Below are 12,474 nucleotides of genomic sequence, written 5' to 3'. Positions count from 1 at the left end.
AGATGGCCTCAAGCAGCTTTGGGGCTGTGCAACTATAATCCACTCCTGACATAGGCCAAAATGTACTTCTGCTCCTGTTTTAGAATCTCAGAACCATTTAGGCTGGAAAAGTCCTCTGAGATAATTGTCACACCATTAATCCAGAACTTCCAAGTCCACCACTATACCATGTCCATAAGTGCCCCATCTACACAACTTTTAAATATCTCCAGGAATGGTGACTACTTCCCTGGACAGCCTGGCACAGTGCTTGACAAACATTTTTGTAAAGAGATTTTTCCATCCAAGCTTCTTCTGGTTCAATTCACTTCATGTTTATTTGGGTCTGGAACTTGCTTTGTGGATGATATAAAGCTGGGAGGAGTGGCTGATACTCCAGAGTGTTGTGCTGCCATTCAAAGGGTCTTGACAAACTGGAGAAATGATGACAAGGAACCACACAATGCTCACCAAAAGGAGTAAGTATGAAGTCCCCTACCTGGGAAGAAGTGAATCCAAGCACTAGAATATTCTGGAGTCTGACCAGATGGGAAACAATTTTGCAGGAGTAAAGCTGGGGTTCCTGGAAGATATGAAGTTGATGTGAGCCAACAGTGTGTCTGTCCTTTGGTACAGGTGCCCAGCAGCCTCTTGAGTTGCACCAGCAAAATCTTTGCCAGCGAATTGAGGGAGAGGAGCCTTCTGCTTTGCTCACTCCTGATGGGGCGAGGGGGGCCGTGTCCACTTCTGGGCTTCCCAGCACAAGACATGGGGGTAGTAGAGGGGGCCAGCAAATAACCTCATGATGAAAGGATTGCAGCATTAAAATGAGAGAGAGAGGGAGATGTTACCTGACTGGGACAGAGATGGGAGTAAAGATGGAAACTGAATCTGCTCAGTAGTATCCTGTGAAAGGAGGAAAGGCAATGTGCTGAAGTTGGACTGCAGGAAGAAGATTTGGAGAGTCTGCTGTGAAGATGGCTGAATGCTGAAAGAGACGGCCTAGACAAGTTGTGGAGTTGGCCTTCTTGGGAGACATTAAAAACCTGACTGGTTGTAGTCCTGAGTGGCATACTCTAGCTGTCCATCCTCTGAGTGGGGGGCTGGGCCAAATGATCGCTAAAGGTCACTTCCAACCTCAGCAATTCTCTGATTCTGTGACTTGTAACCTCATTTTACAACAGAAAAATTCTTATTTAAGTGATATTTGATATTTATAGGATTTACTACTAAAGTATATTGAGGAGCATCAGCCACAGCTATGGCTCCCAGGGAGCTGTTTATCCAGGTAGACAAGACTTAGGACCATGAAAGAGAAGGGCAAAGAAACAAAGGGATTAGCTGAAGGCAAGCTGTAAGCCTTATCTTCCTCACTTCTTGCACAGTAGTCTATTCACAAGTAGGTTTTTCTCCCTCCTCCCCCGAAAAAAACACTCTGGATTTTGTTTCTAAGTCTGCATGGGTAAAGAATGAGATATGAATGCACAGATCTCACTTATAAATTTACTAATATAGATTATATTTCTGAAACAAGTTTGCCCTCTATTCTGCAGTTGGGGAAAACAGAGGTACATTCATTCTGTGAGAACCTTTTCAAAGGTCCATTCACAGCCATTCATGGGAAGGGCTACATTGCTGGGCATGTATGAGAGAAAAAGCACTTTAATTGAATGCATGAGTATCTAACTGACTGCCAGACTGTGTCTGGCCTCTGTGCAGGCCCAAAGTTGCACGTGTTCTGCTGGAAGCAAGAAACTGCTGCAGAGACAAGCCATCCTCTTACTCTATGAGCTGCCCAGGAGACCAGGCACTGCAGAATGAAGACAAATCTGTGAAGGTGGCTGTGGGAACTGAAAACAAGGCTTCTTGCAATACAGATGATTCATTTGGCTGAAGGACCTCCTAAATATGGCTTCTATCTGTGTGCAGAGCTGTGAGCTGTAAGCACTCTGAATAGAGCTGAATGCTTTTAGGTTTGTGTAGGAAATACTGGGTGTTAAGTCTAGCCTGGGGTACAAAACTACTGTGAAGGAGAAGGATCAGTTTCAGTTTTATGCAGTGTTCTTGTGACTTTGTTTCTATAGGTATCAGCAAACCCCTTGTCTCTGTTTAAATTTTGTTCAAACTATATAAGTCTGCTCAAGAGCAAAACTTGGCTTTAGCTTCCCTACAGTGCTGTGGGATGTTATTGTCCTCTGTAATATGTGCCCACAACTCTTGCTCTATGGATGCAGAAGTAGTCACAAGTCATGCTATTTTTAAATGTGGATTCCAGTTTCACTCTATCTTTGCTTGCTTGTTGTATAATATGTTTTTCATTTTCTGTCCTTCCATTATTGAAAACTAATCTACTTATGTTTTCCTCAAAAAATACCTGATGGATACTGACTAATAATACAAAGCATCCATAAAGAGAGTGAAGAGGATGGGCAAAGGCAGCAGGCTATTCAGGGATGCACTTAACACTGTTCATGAAAAATGTGAATCTGCTTCAGGAGATTGGATAAACATTGATTTTGCTCATAGAGAGCAAAAGATAAAAAGCAGCCCCCCTCCTCTTTTTCTGCAAAATGAAAGGAACTGATGTAATTGTTCTAAATCCAATACAATGAAGTGCTATTGGAGCAGTGCCAGCTGTGTATTTCCTGCCAGTGTCTGCTCCTCCAATCAGTTTAATTATGAGCAATTGTTTGGGTTGTGCTGTGAAGAAATATTAGAGAATGGAAAAAAAGAACATACTTTAGGTCACTATTTTGCAACTGATTCATGGTTTGGCAGAAACCATTAACTAGATTTTATGCTTTACAACACTGTAATAGTATCACTGTGGATCAACCTTGCCATATAAGCACATGCAGAACAAATCCACCGTTTATTTTGACAAGGCTCTAGTTGAAGCATTTGAAAAATGCTGAAATAACATCAGCTATTGGCTAGAATTTTTGGTTAATCATGTGCCTACTCTTATCCAAGGGATCTGAGCAGGCTATGAAAAACTGGCCATTGTTAATGTCTCCTATGTTTATCTGTCATGTCAAATTTTTATAATAATTTTTCTTGTGCTTGACACACTTCTCATGTCTTGCTGCTGCATGCAGAGGTATTTTGTAATCATAGATCAGTTCTTTTGGAAGGGCAGACTGGGGAAAGATGGTTCTTCTCCCAGCTTGCAGGATTGCTCTCCTTCTGACTGTTTTTCTTTGGATACTGAAGGCTTAATTAAGCTAACAGGATTGCTCTGGAAGTGAATCCCGATTAACGTGTACTGCAGCTTATGTGGAATGGTTTTAATGCAGACTAGAGAGGATGTTTACTGGGGCAGTGCCTCTGTGATGAACAGTCTTCATGCAGAGATCTTGCAGGACAAAACCCAAAATGCCTATTAGTGCTGCTCTGCAGCCTGGTCAGTGGCCAGGACAGGAGCCAGCCGGGCACGGCACTCAGAAGGGAGGAAGTTCTCACACTGCCGAGCCTGATGTAGCCACCCCTGGTGTCATTCCTCTCCAAGCAGAGAATTTTAGATTTCAGATGTTGTCAGATACTATTGATCAGCAAACTAGGAAAAACATCCCTTGGAATACAAAAAGCAAAGAATTCATAGCACTTGTGGCAGGTATTAGTTTCAGGGGCTCATTCCTAGATCTGATATGACATGCTGCAAGAGCACCCTCCCTCCAGGAATGCCATGTAAACTAGCCCAATCCAGATGTTGTTCCAACAGAAGACAAAAAGTGCACTTGTTTTTGTATTTGCTAATGGAAAATGTTCATTTTTCTCCCCACTCTCATGTGAGCTGTGTACATGCTTTTGTTTTCTGATACCAGAACAAATCTTGGATAACTAACACATCTCTCCTTGTACTGAGTAATATGAGATTAAAGCATATATATTTTGTAAATGTGGCAGGTGGCATTTTACATCTCTGCCAGGTTCTGCAGTCTTTATATTAAGCATGTTTCTTAGATGTAGCTTAAGCCTGCAATGTTCAAGGGATACAAGGGTCCAGCTGTTTGCAAAAATGTGGGGATCCAGCTGCAAATCATCTGTGACTTGGGCTGCTCCAATTCTGCTGTTAAAATGTGAGCAATGGTAATTTCTAGCAAGAGAGTTCTGATTTTCAACAGAGTTCAGAAATAATAGTGAGAGAAAGAGAAGTCCTGTGTTTGGATCCTATGTTTAGTTCCTTCTTAGATACCTGCTTAGCTTGAAGATTATTCGAGAGATCATATTTTACCTGATGGGGTGCTGCACCTCAGTTACCTAAGCATGTCTTGGAAAATAATTTTCCACCAGGAAGCAGTGTTCTCTGTGAATACAAATCCTTCCCATGTAGAGATGTTGCAGAAGGAACAGTAATCTTGGTTGTTCCAGGAAACAGACATAGGGCAAATGAAACTGCTGTTTAGAAAAGTAGGATCAAGAGCATAATTGGAGATAAGGAGATAAGATCATGTGATTGTAGATGTAACCAGGGAAGAAGAGATTAAAATCTCTCTAGGTCAGTTGAATAGAATAAATCCATGAAATACTATTTTATTCTAGCCACTGACTTACTAATAAATAAGGGCAGAGGTGGGTCTCATGAAGAAATTTCCATTACCACTGATGTTTTTAAGAGCTGTATTTTGTCTAAAAATAAAATTTGTTACCTTGCCAGGGTTATAACTTTTATTTTTTCCAGCCGTATTCTTAAGAGTTACCCAGAAGAGTGTTGTTGATTTGAGAGCATGGCTATGACCTGCTCTGCTGCTGCCTTCTGCTTTGCCCTCAGGAATGGTCAAAATGAGATGAGTGCTTACGTGATGCTTTTACCAATCTCATTATACTGCTTACGGTACTTGCTGATTGGAAGCTTTTTGTGTCAGGGAAAGTTGTGTCCCCCTGACACCCTCTGGCTGTCCAGTGTTGAACCTCATCTTTCCTTGCACTGCCTCCTCACCAAGTTTTCACTTGTGTTAAGCTGCCTCTTCTTCTAAACAGTTTATGGCTACATTGAAAGGCACAGTTTGGTAATATAACCTCCATATGAAAGCTGGTATTTGTTTTATTTCTACATTTTCTCCTCCTACCCTGAAAACATAATTTTATAAAGGATTTTTCCTTAACACTAACCTTTGTTTATTGTGGGTCTTTGGGAGGGACCTTATTCAATTTTTTTGGAAATCCAAGAAAACTGTTTCAGGTATATTGACCTTGCAGTGACTCTGGTAGTGTGCCAAGACATAACTTGCTTGTATTCTCGGAACACTCCTCAGGCTATCACATGGGTCTATTTTTGCTACAGTTTCTACTGGTTCCTCAAGTCCAGAGGTGAAATTTATTGGTTAGGAAGCTAACTATTTAAATTACAGAGAATTTTTAAAGAAAAAAAAAAAATTAACACTGAATTTGCCTCTTCATATTTCTCTGTTATTTTCACTATTTTATAGCAATGGCTGGAGTTGGGTATTAACAGCAAGGAACGTTTTGGTCTCCATATAGCATCTACCAGTAAAGATTTATATGGTCTTTGCATACAGCTTAGTATGCAAAGATGAACTGTCGCATGGCAGTACTCATGCAATGCCTGAGCACTGGTACCCAGTCCGATCTGTAGCATTAAGCTGTTGATTCAGGCCAAAATCACACCAGAAACCTTTCCAATTCTTGCCCTCACATGCAATTCCTGGGCACAGCTTGGGAGCTGGAACCAGTCTTCATCTTGTGCTAATAGCTTTTTGGGAAACAGTGCCTCCTCTCACCCCACCTCCCTTTTTGATGGGTGGATTTAGTGGTAAGGACGAGTTGCTCCATGGCATCTGGCCTGAGTGCTGTAGAATGATCCCAGTTCTGGTCAGAGCAGAGCTGTAGCCATGGTGCTCATTGTGCCTGCGACTGCCCTCAGGTGAGGGGTTTTATCTATTTATTAACTCTCTTTCAGAAAAATGTCTTGGAAGATCCCAGTACATCAGCATTGTGAAAAGCTGAGTGAGCCAGAGTTTCTTTGCACAGACTTATTCAAATTCCATTTGGAGCCCTGCAAAGATTTTCTTCCATCTCATTTCTTCCATGCAGATTTCTCCTGAAAAACTGCCACGAGGCAGTGCCTGTCTTGGCTCCTGTGGCTCAGTGGTTTCTCTTGGCCTGCACAAGGTGCCCTGTGATCCTCCAGTAGCACTGGTTCCATGAGTGCCCTCGCTGAGGGACACAGGTGCTTTGGATTTGCAAGTTGGTCTTTTCAGACTGCTTCCACACAGCCCCCACACACACTCTGTCCTGTCTCATCTCTTGGGTCTGTCCTGCTGCCATGGGACGAGTGCTCCCATCTTCATCCAGTGCTTGTGCACAGTGATCACAGGTAGGGTCCTTCAAAGTGGCCCCACCTTTTGGATGTTTTTCACTTCTCTGACAGTGTTAATTCACAGCGTTATTATTTCATGGCACGCACTGATTGAAATATCCTGTGATGTTTTAAAGAGCCTTTATTTCATTATAAGGTTCCTCAGTTTCAGAGGCTTTCCATGTATTTATAGTAGACTTTGGAAGTCTTTGGAAAGACTTTGATACTTTTTCTTCCTCTTCCCCCATGTCTATTTCCTTGCCATGCCCTCACCAGAGTAACCCAGCGAGTGAGCTCCTGCTCCTACAAGGGGTCTCTAGTACATCCACACAAGAGAAAGCAGTAGCCACCTTCATGGGCCTCCACAGGCTGGTCCTTTCCACTCAGATTGTTTTCATAGTTAGTGAGATTTAAACTCCAGGAAGCTACCCCAGCAGAGCAGCACTGTGGCTCTGGCTGTGCCTGGCCAGCTTGAACACAACAAAATGAAGATTAATTGACTTGTTCTGACAGCATTGACTGGCCACTGAGACCCAAACTAATATCTCTGTGCAGTCTGTTGGCTTTACAGTATATAATCAAAAGCTTATCTGTTTTCATATTCTGTCTCTGCCACTGTCCAAAAGCAGATGCTTTGGCTAATGATGTTTATATCCAGGCCTTCTTGCTAGGAGTCACCCTCAGTACTGCTAAAGACTATCCTACTGTATGGTATATATAGGACCTTAAATAAGATTGATGTTAAAAACCCTCTGCATGGTATAACACAAGAGACAGTGTAAGAAACTCTCTGGGTACTGCTGTAATGAAATTATTTCAAGCTCACATTTATTGTAAATTATCTGGTTTAATTTTTTTTCACCCTCAAGAACAGTTTGCATTGTGGCATTAGAATCCTTTTAATGGGTTTCTCAGTTCATCTCTCCTTTCATGCTGTTGGCTATATTATAAACCCTGCAAGCAGAACTGGCTTTGCACCCTAAAGTGCATACTTTTAGTGTTTTAAAATCCCCTAGTTTTTGAACATTTTTTTTGTTGGTCAAGCTACTTAACTCTGCAAATCTGTTCATGAAGATAAAAACTTTTTAGGTCCCTCAAATGTTCTTATCAGAAAATAATAATGTATTATAACAAAAATATTAAAATCTCATTTCATTCTTTTTCTAATTATAGAGCAATTTTATACAAGTTAAGCAATAAAAGTACTTGGCTGAAGGAAACTTATAGTTTTGTTTTTTGGGGTTATTTGCTTTGGATTCAAAATTAACTTCTACCCTTTGGTTAATTTTTTCCTGCTTTGCCTCTTAAGAATTCTCCTTTGTTTGCAACCTGCTCTGTAGCTGAAGATGTGAAAAATGTGAAGATGGAGACTCTTATGGAATCACTAACACTATGATTGGTACTATCCTTCACAATGTAGATTTAATTCTTTTACTTTTTATCTATTTTTTTAAGTCTGTGCCTTCTTTCTGTATCAATTTTCCTTGTTCTGGTGTGGTTGCTGTCCAAGTGGAAAAAGCATTTAAAAAATGAATTCCTATAGCTTTCAGGTGCTAGTCTTCTAAGTAGTACTCAGTCAAAAATGGTTGTGGTCATTTTCTGTTATTTGTGTTGTTTCTATTCAAATAAGTTGAAGGGAGTCCTATCCTGCTGGATATGCTGTAATTGTTCCAGTTGTTGGAAATGCAGTTTCCAACAAAGTTTTTGTTTGTCTATCTGGACATCACAGCCTTCCTGTCAGAAGCATCTTCTACACACAAATTCACAGGCCATGCACGTGGGCCTGAGAAATCGGTGCTCTACAGATTTTCCACTTTTCTCTTGGCGTCCAAAAGACTGAGATATAATTGCCGAGATCAAGGGACGCTGCACCAAGACAACTGTCTTATGATGGTGAAGAGTGACCACCTCTGGCAGAAGGGACTGCTCTGCGCTCTCTGCTGGAATCAGATCATGGTGGTGTTGGACTGGGGATCTGAAACAACTCTACTCTTAGGGTTAAAAAGAAAGAAAGACTTCAAGGGAAGAAAAACTTTACTATACAAATTTCAGTGTCTGATCAGTAATTAAAGGCCACAACAAAGTCTAGAAAAACAGCACCTGTTTAACTCTGCTTTGTGCACAGCAAATGACTTGAGGCCATGCAATTTCTGTAGTAATTCTGCTGCTGTTTCTAATGCTGTTGAATAAGGAGTGATTTTCTACCACAGGTGTTATAGATATTCTACTAAACATTATTTAAATACTGATGACTAGTAAAACCAACACAGAGTACTGGGAATGAGGAAGGAAGTGGGATGCTTATAGGTCTTTGGTGTCTATGCCATATCTACTTTGCAGAAAAAGAAGAATTCTTTGCTGTAGGAATTTAGAAGTAAAACTCAGCTGTCAAGCAAAAAAATACCTGGAAAGCTTAAAAAAAAAAAAAAAAAGGCCTCTTGTCTGTTTGAAGTAGAAAATATCTGGTCCAGAACATTCTTCATAAAAACTGCACCTTAGACAGAGCAGCAGCGTTAGTTGTGGAAAAGAGTAACTATTTTGAATGATCATGATGGGCAGAGAGTGTTAAATAAGAGGCTAAAAAATAGACTGTGGGGGAAGTGGACAATGAAGCTGGTATCTCCAACCTTCTCATGAGGCTGAAGGTCAGGAGCTGTAAAGAAGCCCAGTCAGCAAAGAAGATTAGCTTGACAGAAGCATCCATAGATGGTAATGAAAGGAAGCAATTAGGCCAGCTCCTCCTGCGGTATTCTGGTGTCTTTTCCAAGAACAACGAAGAATTTGGATGACAGGATTAAGTGCAGTGCTGCTCTGTGCTAAACCACCGAATGCTCCTGGGAAGCAGTGCTTATGCTGGCTTGTCATCCTAGGAGATGGGTAGAAATGTTAAATTACAGGCAGTGGAAGGGCCTGACTGCTCATCCTAAGGTGTTGCTGGCATCCTTGGCTCTTCAGGCACTGCTTGCTTCATGGGTGGCTTCGATTTTTGTAACTAATACACTTACTGCCTTTGAAGGAGCTTGTTAGCACAGGTAGCACCCCCAGCAGCTATCAGGATCTCTCCTGGCCCAGAGGTGGATCAGCTTATTGTGTGAGTTGTGCCTGCACAAGATAACAGCCCCTCAGCGGGCTGCGGGCCAGCGGTTCCAGGCTGATGCCCATCCCTGAGGAGCACTGAAAGCCTGCTGGGACATGCCCCAAACCCTCTCCTGCACAGACAGCACTGATTCCCCCTGTCCTCACCTCAGCTGCAGCCTGCAGAGATGGGATTATTTCAGTAACTTTTATCACTCTGGGCACACTGGCCTCAGGGCACTGTCAGAATAGAGTGAGACATGCACACAACCTGCTGCTGGAACAGTCTGTGCTGAGCCCTGTCAGCTACACAAGTCATTTTGGTCTCTGTGCAACACGCTTCTTTTGCCTCTTCCTTCTGGAAAACATGCATTATCTAGGGTTTTCATTCTCCTGTGCAATCCCTTATTTCTTGGATGGAATTTATTTTATTTCTTTAAAATTTCAGAGGAGACTTGGTGTTAAATGCTGTCTACAGAAAATTTCATCTTCAGCCTGTTCAACACAGATGTCTTTCTCTCTGTGGGGTAAGCAACCCAAATTCAATTTCAACAAAAAAAAAAAAAGTTTTCTTTTTCCCTCTGCTTGATCAATTTTGTTTTCTTTTGTTAATTTTGTTGCTCACAAGATTGTTAGGTTTAGCTGAGAATTTAAAGTGTTACTCTGCATCAGCTTCTGGGTGATTACAAGTGTCCTGGGTGAGTTCCCCACAGCAGTGCTCTCTGCAGCTTCCAAATCTGGAAAATCTTTGCATGTTTTGTGGGAACTTCACATTATTTCTCTAGAACGCGAAAGAAAGAGCTAATAGAAGAAGAAATTGCAAAGCTTGTAACCAAGCCAGTTTCTAAAGTTAGGGTGGGAAGGTATGCAACCATTTAAAACCAGGAATCTAACCAGCTCCCAGAATAGGCTGGTATAAACCTGTTGGTAAACAGTTTTGATGTTAATGGAGTGCCAAATGAAGGTATCATGCTTCTCAGTCCCACAAGGGTCTTTCCTCAGTGTCTGCTAACACACCCATTTGCTAATTCTAAACATTCACTCAGGCTCCTTGTTTCTCTCCACTTAGAAATGTGACTAAAAACAATGAGTCCATAATTAATGACAAGACCACAAAGAAAGTAGCAGAGATAATGAAAGTATCAAGAAGAAAAGAAACACACGGGTGAATGAGAAAACAGAGAAGCTTAACAGCTTTGGCGCAAAGCTGCCAGAAGTTTGACTGACAGGTGAAAGCAGCTCAAGAGACCTGCCTTTTTGATGAGGACAAATGAAGATATTTTAGGATTTGAAGTGTAGGTAATTTTTCAAATGTTGCTTTTATTATAAAGCTGGGCTGGTTGAGACAAACATGCAGTCCTGGGGGGATGATGATGCCGGATTGTATGAGTCAGATTCTGCCCTCAGAAATAGTTTGGTAGGCAATCATAAGCCAAATGTAGAAAATGTGATTAGATGCTAAATTTCATACCAAAGAGGAAAAATATAGAGGAATTGCAAGCTGTGGATAAAGTTTTCCAAATCTCAGTACTCAAGAAAAGTAACTAAAACATCAGCCAGTGAGGATTCTGCCAGAGTCCACTAGATAATTAGACAGAGCAAATAATTAAACAGAAGTCTTAAATCACATTACGGTGTTTTCCTCTGGTTATGGTGACATTTGTTTAATACACTTAAGTTTCTCCTCACAAAGTTAGGAAACTATTACCACTTTCCACCAGTGAATCTGTTCCAGCATATGCCTTTGTAATAAGTAAGTTTACTTGTAGTACTTGCTCCTTAGTTTTTCTATTGGTATAGATTTTAATAATATACCAAGAAGTAACTTGGTGCTCAAGAAGTAATTCCAGTTTAAAAATAAAAACAGATCAGCAAAAGAAATACTCTCATTTTATTGAAATAGCTGTAGTAGAGTACTGTGTGTGAATCAGCTCAAATTCACTATCAAGTCTGTATAAACTAGTAAGAGGTATCACCTATTCTGCCAAGTCTACTCTCATATCTGGACTTATTTTCTACACAGAGACATCAGATTCCTGGTTTGGGAATCTCTACCCTTCCCAACTGTTTGGTAACATCCCAAGTTCTATTTTCCATGGTGAAAGCCTGAAGTGGAAAAAAACCCAGCAGTTAAAAACTACAAGCCCAGCAATGAGATGTAATGTCAGAGGTACCCTATAATGAGATGTCACAAGTAACTATTTTGGTACTTTAAGTATTGGTGAAATTTCAGATCTGATTCTGTGGATGCTTCACTCAGAAAAGATGTGGACCAGAGCTGGACAGAGTTCAGAAACAAAGAAATAGAAAGACAGAGGTTTAAAAAATCATATCCTATGAGTTGAAGGCAGTGGTGATATTTAGTCTAGAGAAAAGAAGACTGAGGAGAGGTGCGACAACAATGTTTGTTAAAATATTTTAAATGATACTCCAAGTAGGAAGGGAATAAATGATATTCCAAGGGGGAAAAAATCACAAGAAGCAAAGTTCTTAAATTGAAGTAAAGGAGACTTATGTTAAATTTTAGGGGAACATAAGCTGTTCTAATATTAAAGAGAGCCAAGGAATGGAGGATCTTGACAGTAGATGTGAAAGGTGATGGGAGCCCATTATAAGTATTCTGTAATAAATGACTATACATTCATTCTGCTGTGTAAATATCCAAAGTATGCCTGGAAGGATTTAGCTCAGTTTTTTAGCAGCTGTGGTGAGCTGCATTGTCTCTTAAGGATAATGAAGGTGACCATTCGTCCACCATGACATGAACAGAACTAATGAGAAAAAGGGAGAAGCTGTTGCTCATCCCATGTAGATGGTTTCAGTCACCCAGGGCATGACACCTGGGTTTTGGTAATGCAGAACAGGGGCTCTAGGGCTCTGAAAAGGAGGCATCTGAAGGCAGGTGTGGGCTCCAAGGCAGGTGTCAGCTCTGTGGGTGTTGCTGCTTAGATGCTGCTATAGATGCTGTTCAATATAGAAATGACTTTGCCCTGAACCTTTCAGGGTGATTTCTGCAGTCTCAGCTTTTGTCTTTTTTTTCTGTTTTTCAAGTGCTCTGTGTGTTAATGCCAGGGCACCCTGCTCCCATGAACTGGAGAACC

General features: G+C 41.1%; 1 long non-coding RNA gene across 1 annotated transcript; it reads left to right on the top strand.

The window, feature by feature from the left end:
* The first annotated feature begins 6,243 nt into the window (after nt 1-6,243).
* LOC137470416 (uncharacterized) lies at nt 6,244-11,694 on the top strand. The gene is made up of 4 exons (XR_010997041.1): nt 6,244-6,316; nt 7,639-7,697; nt 9,822-9,900; nt 10,443-11,694. It is a non-coding gene; the product is annotated as an uncharacterized lncRNA (long non-coding RNA).
* The last annotated feature ends 780 nt before the right edge of the window (nt 11,695-12,474 follow it).

This window comes from Anomalospiza imberbis, chromosome 3 (assembly GCF_031753505.1).
Source record: "Anomalospiza imberbis isolate Cuckoo-Finch-1a 21T00152 chromosome 3, ASM3175350v1, whole genome shotgun sequence".
NCBI lineage: Eukaryota > Metazoa > Chordata > Aves > Passeriformes > Viduidae > Anomalospiza > Anomalospiza imberbis.
The sequence above is the reverse complement of the archived record's forward strand: the minus strand, read 5'-3'. Positions and strand labels throughout refer to the sequence as shown.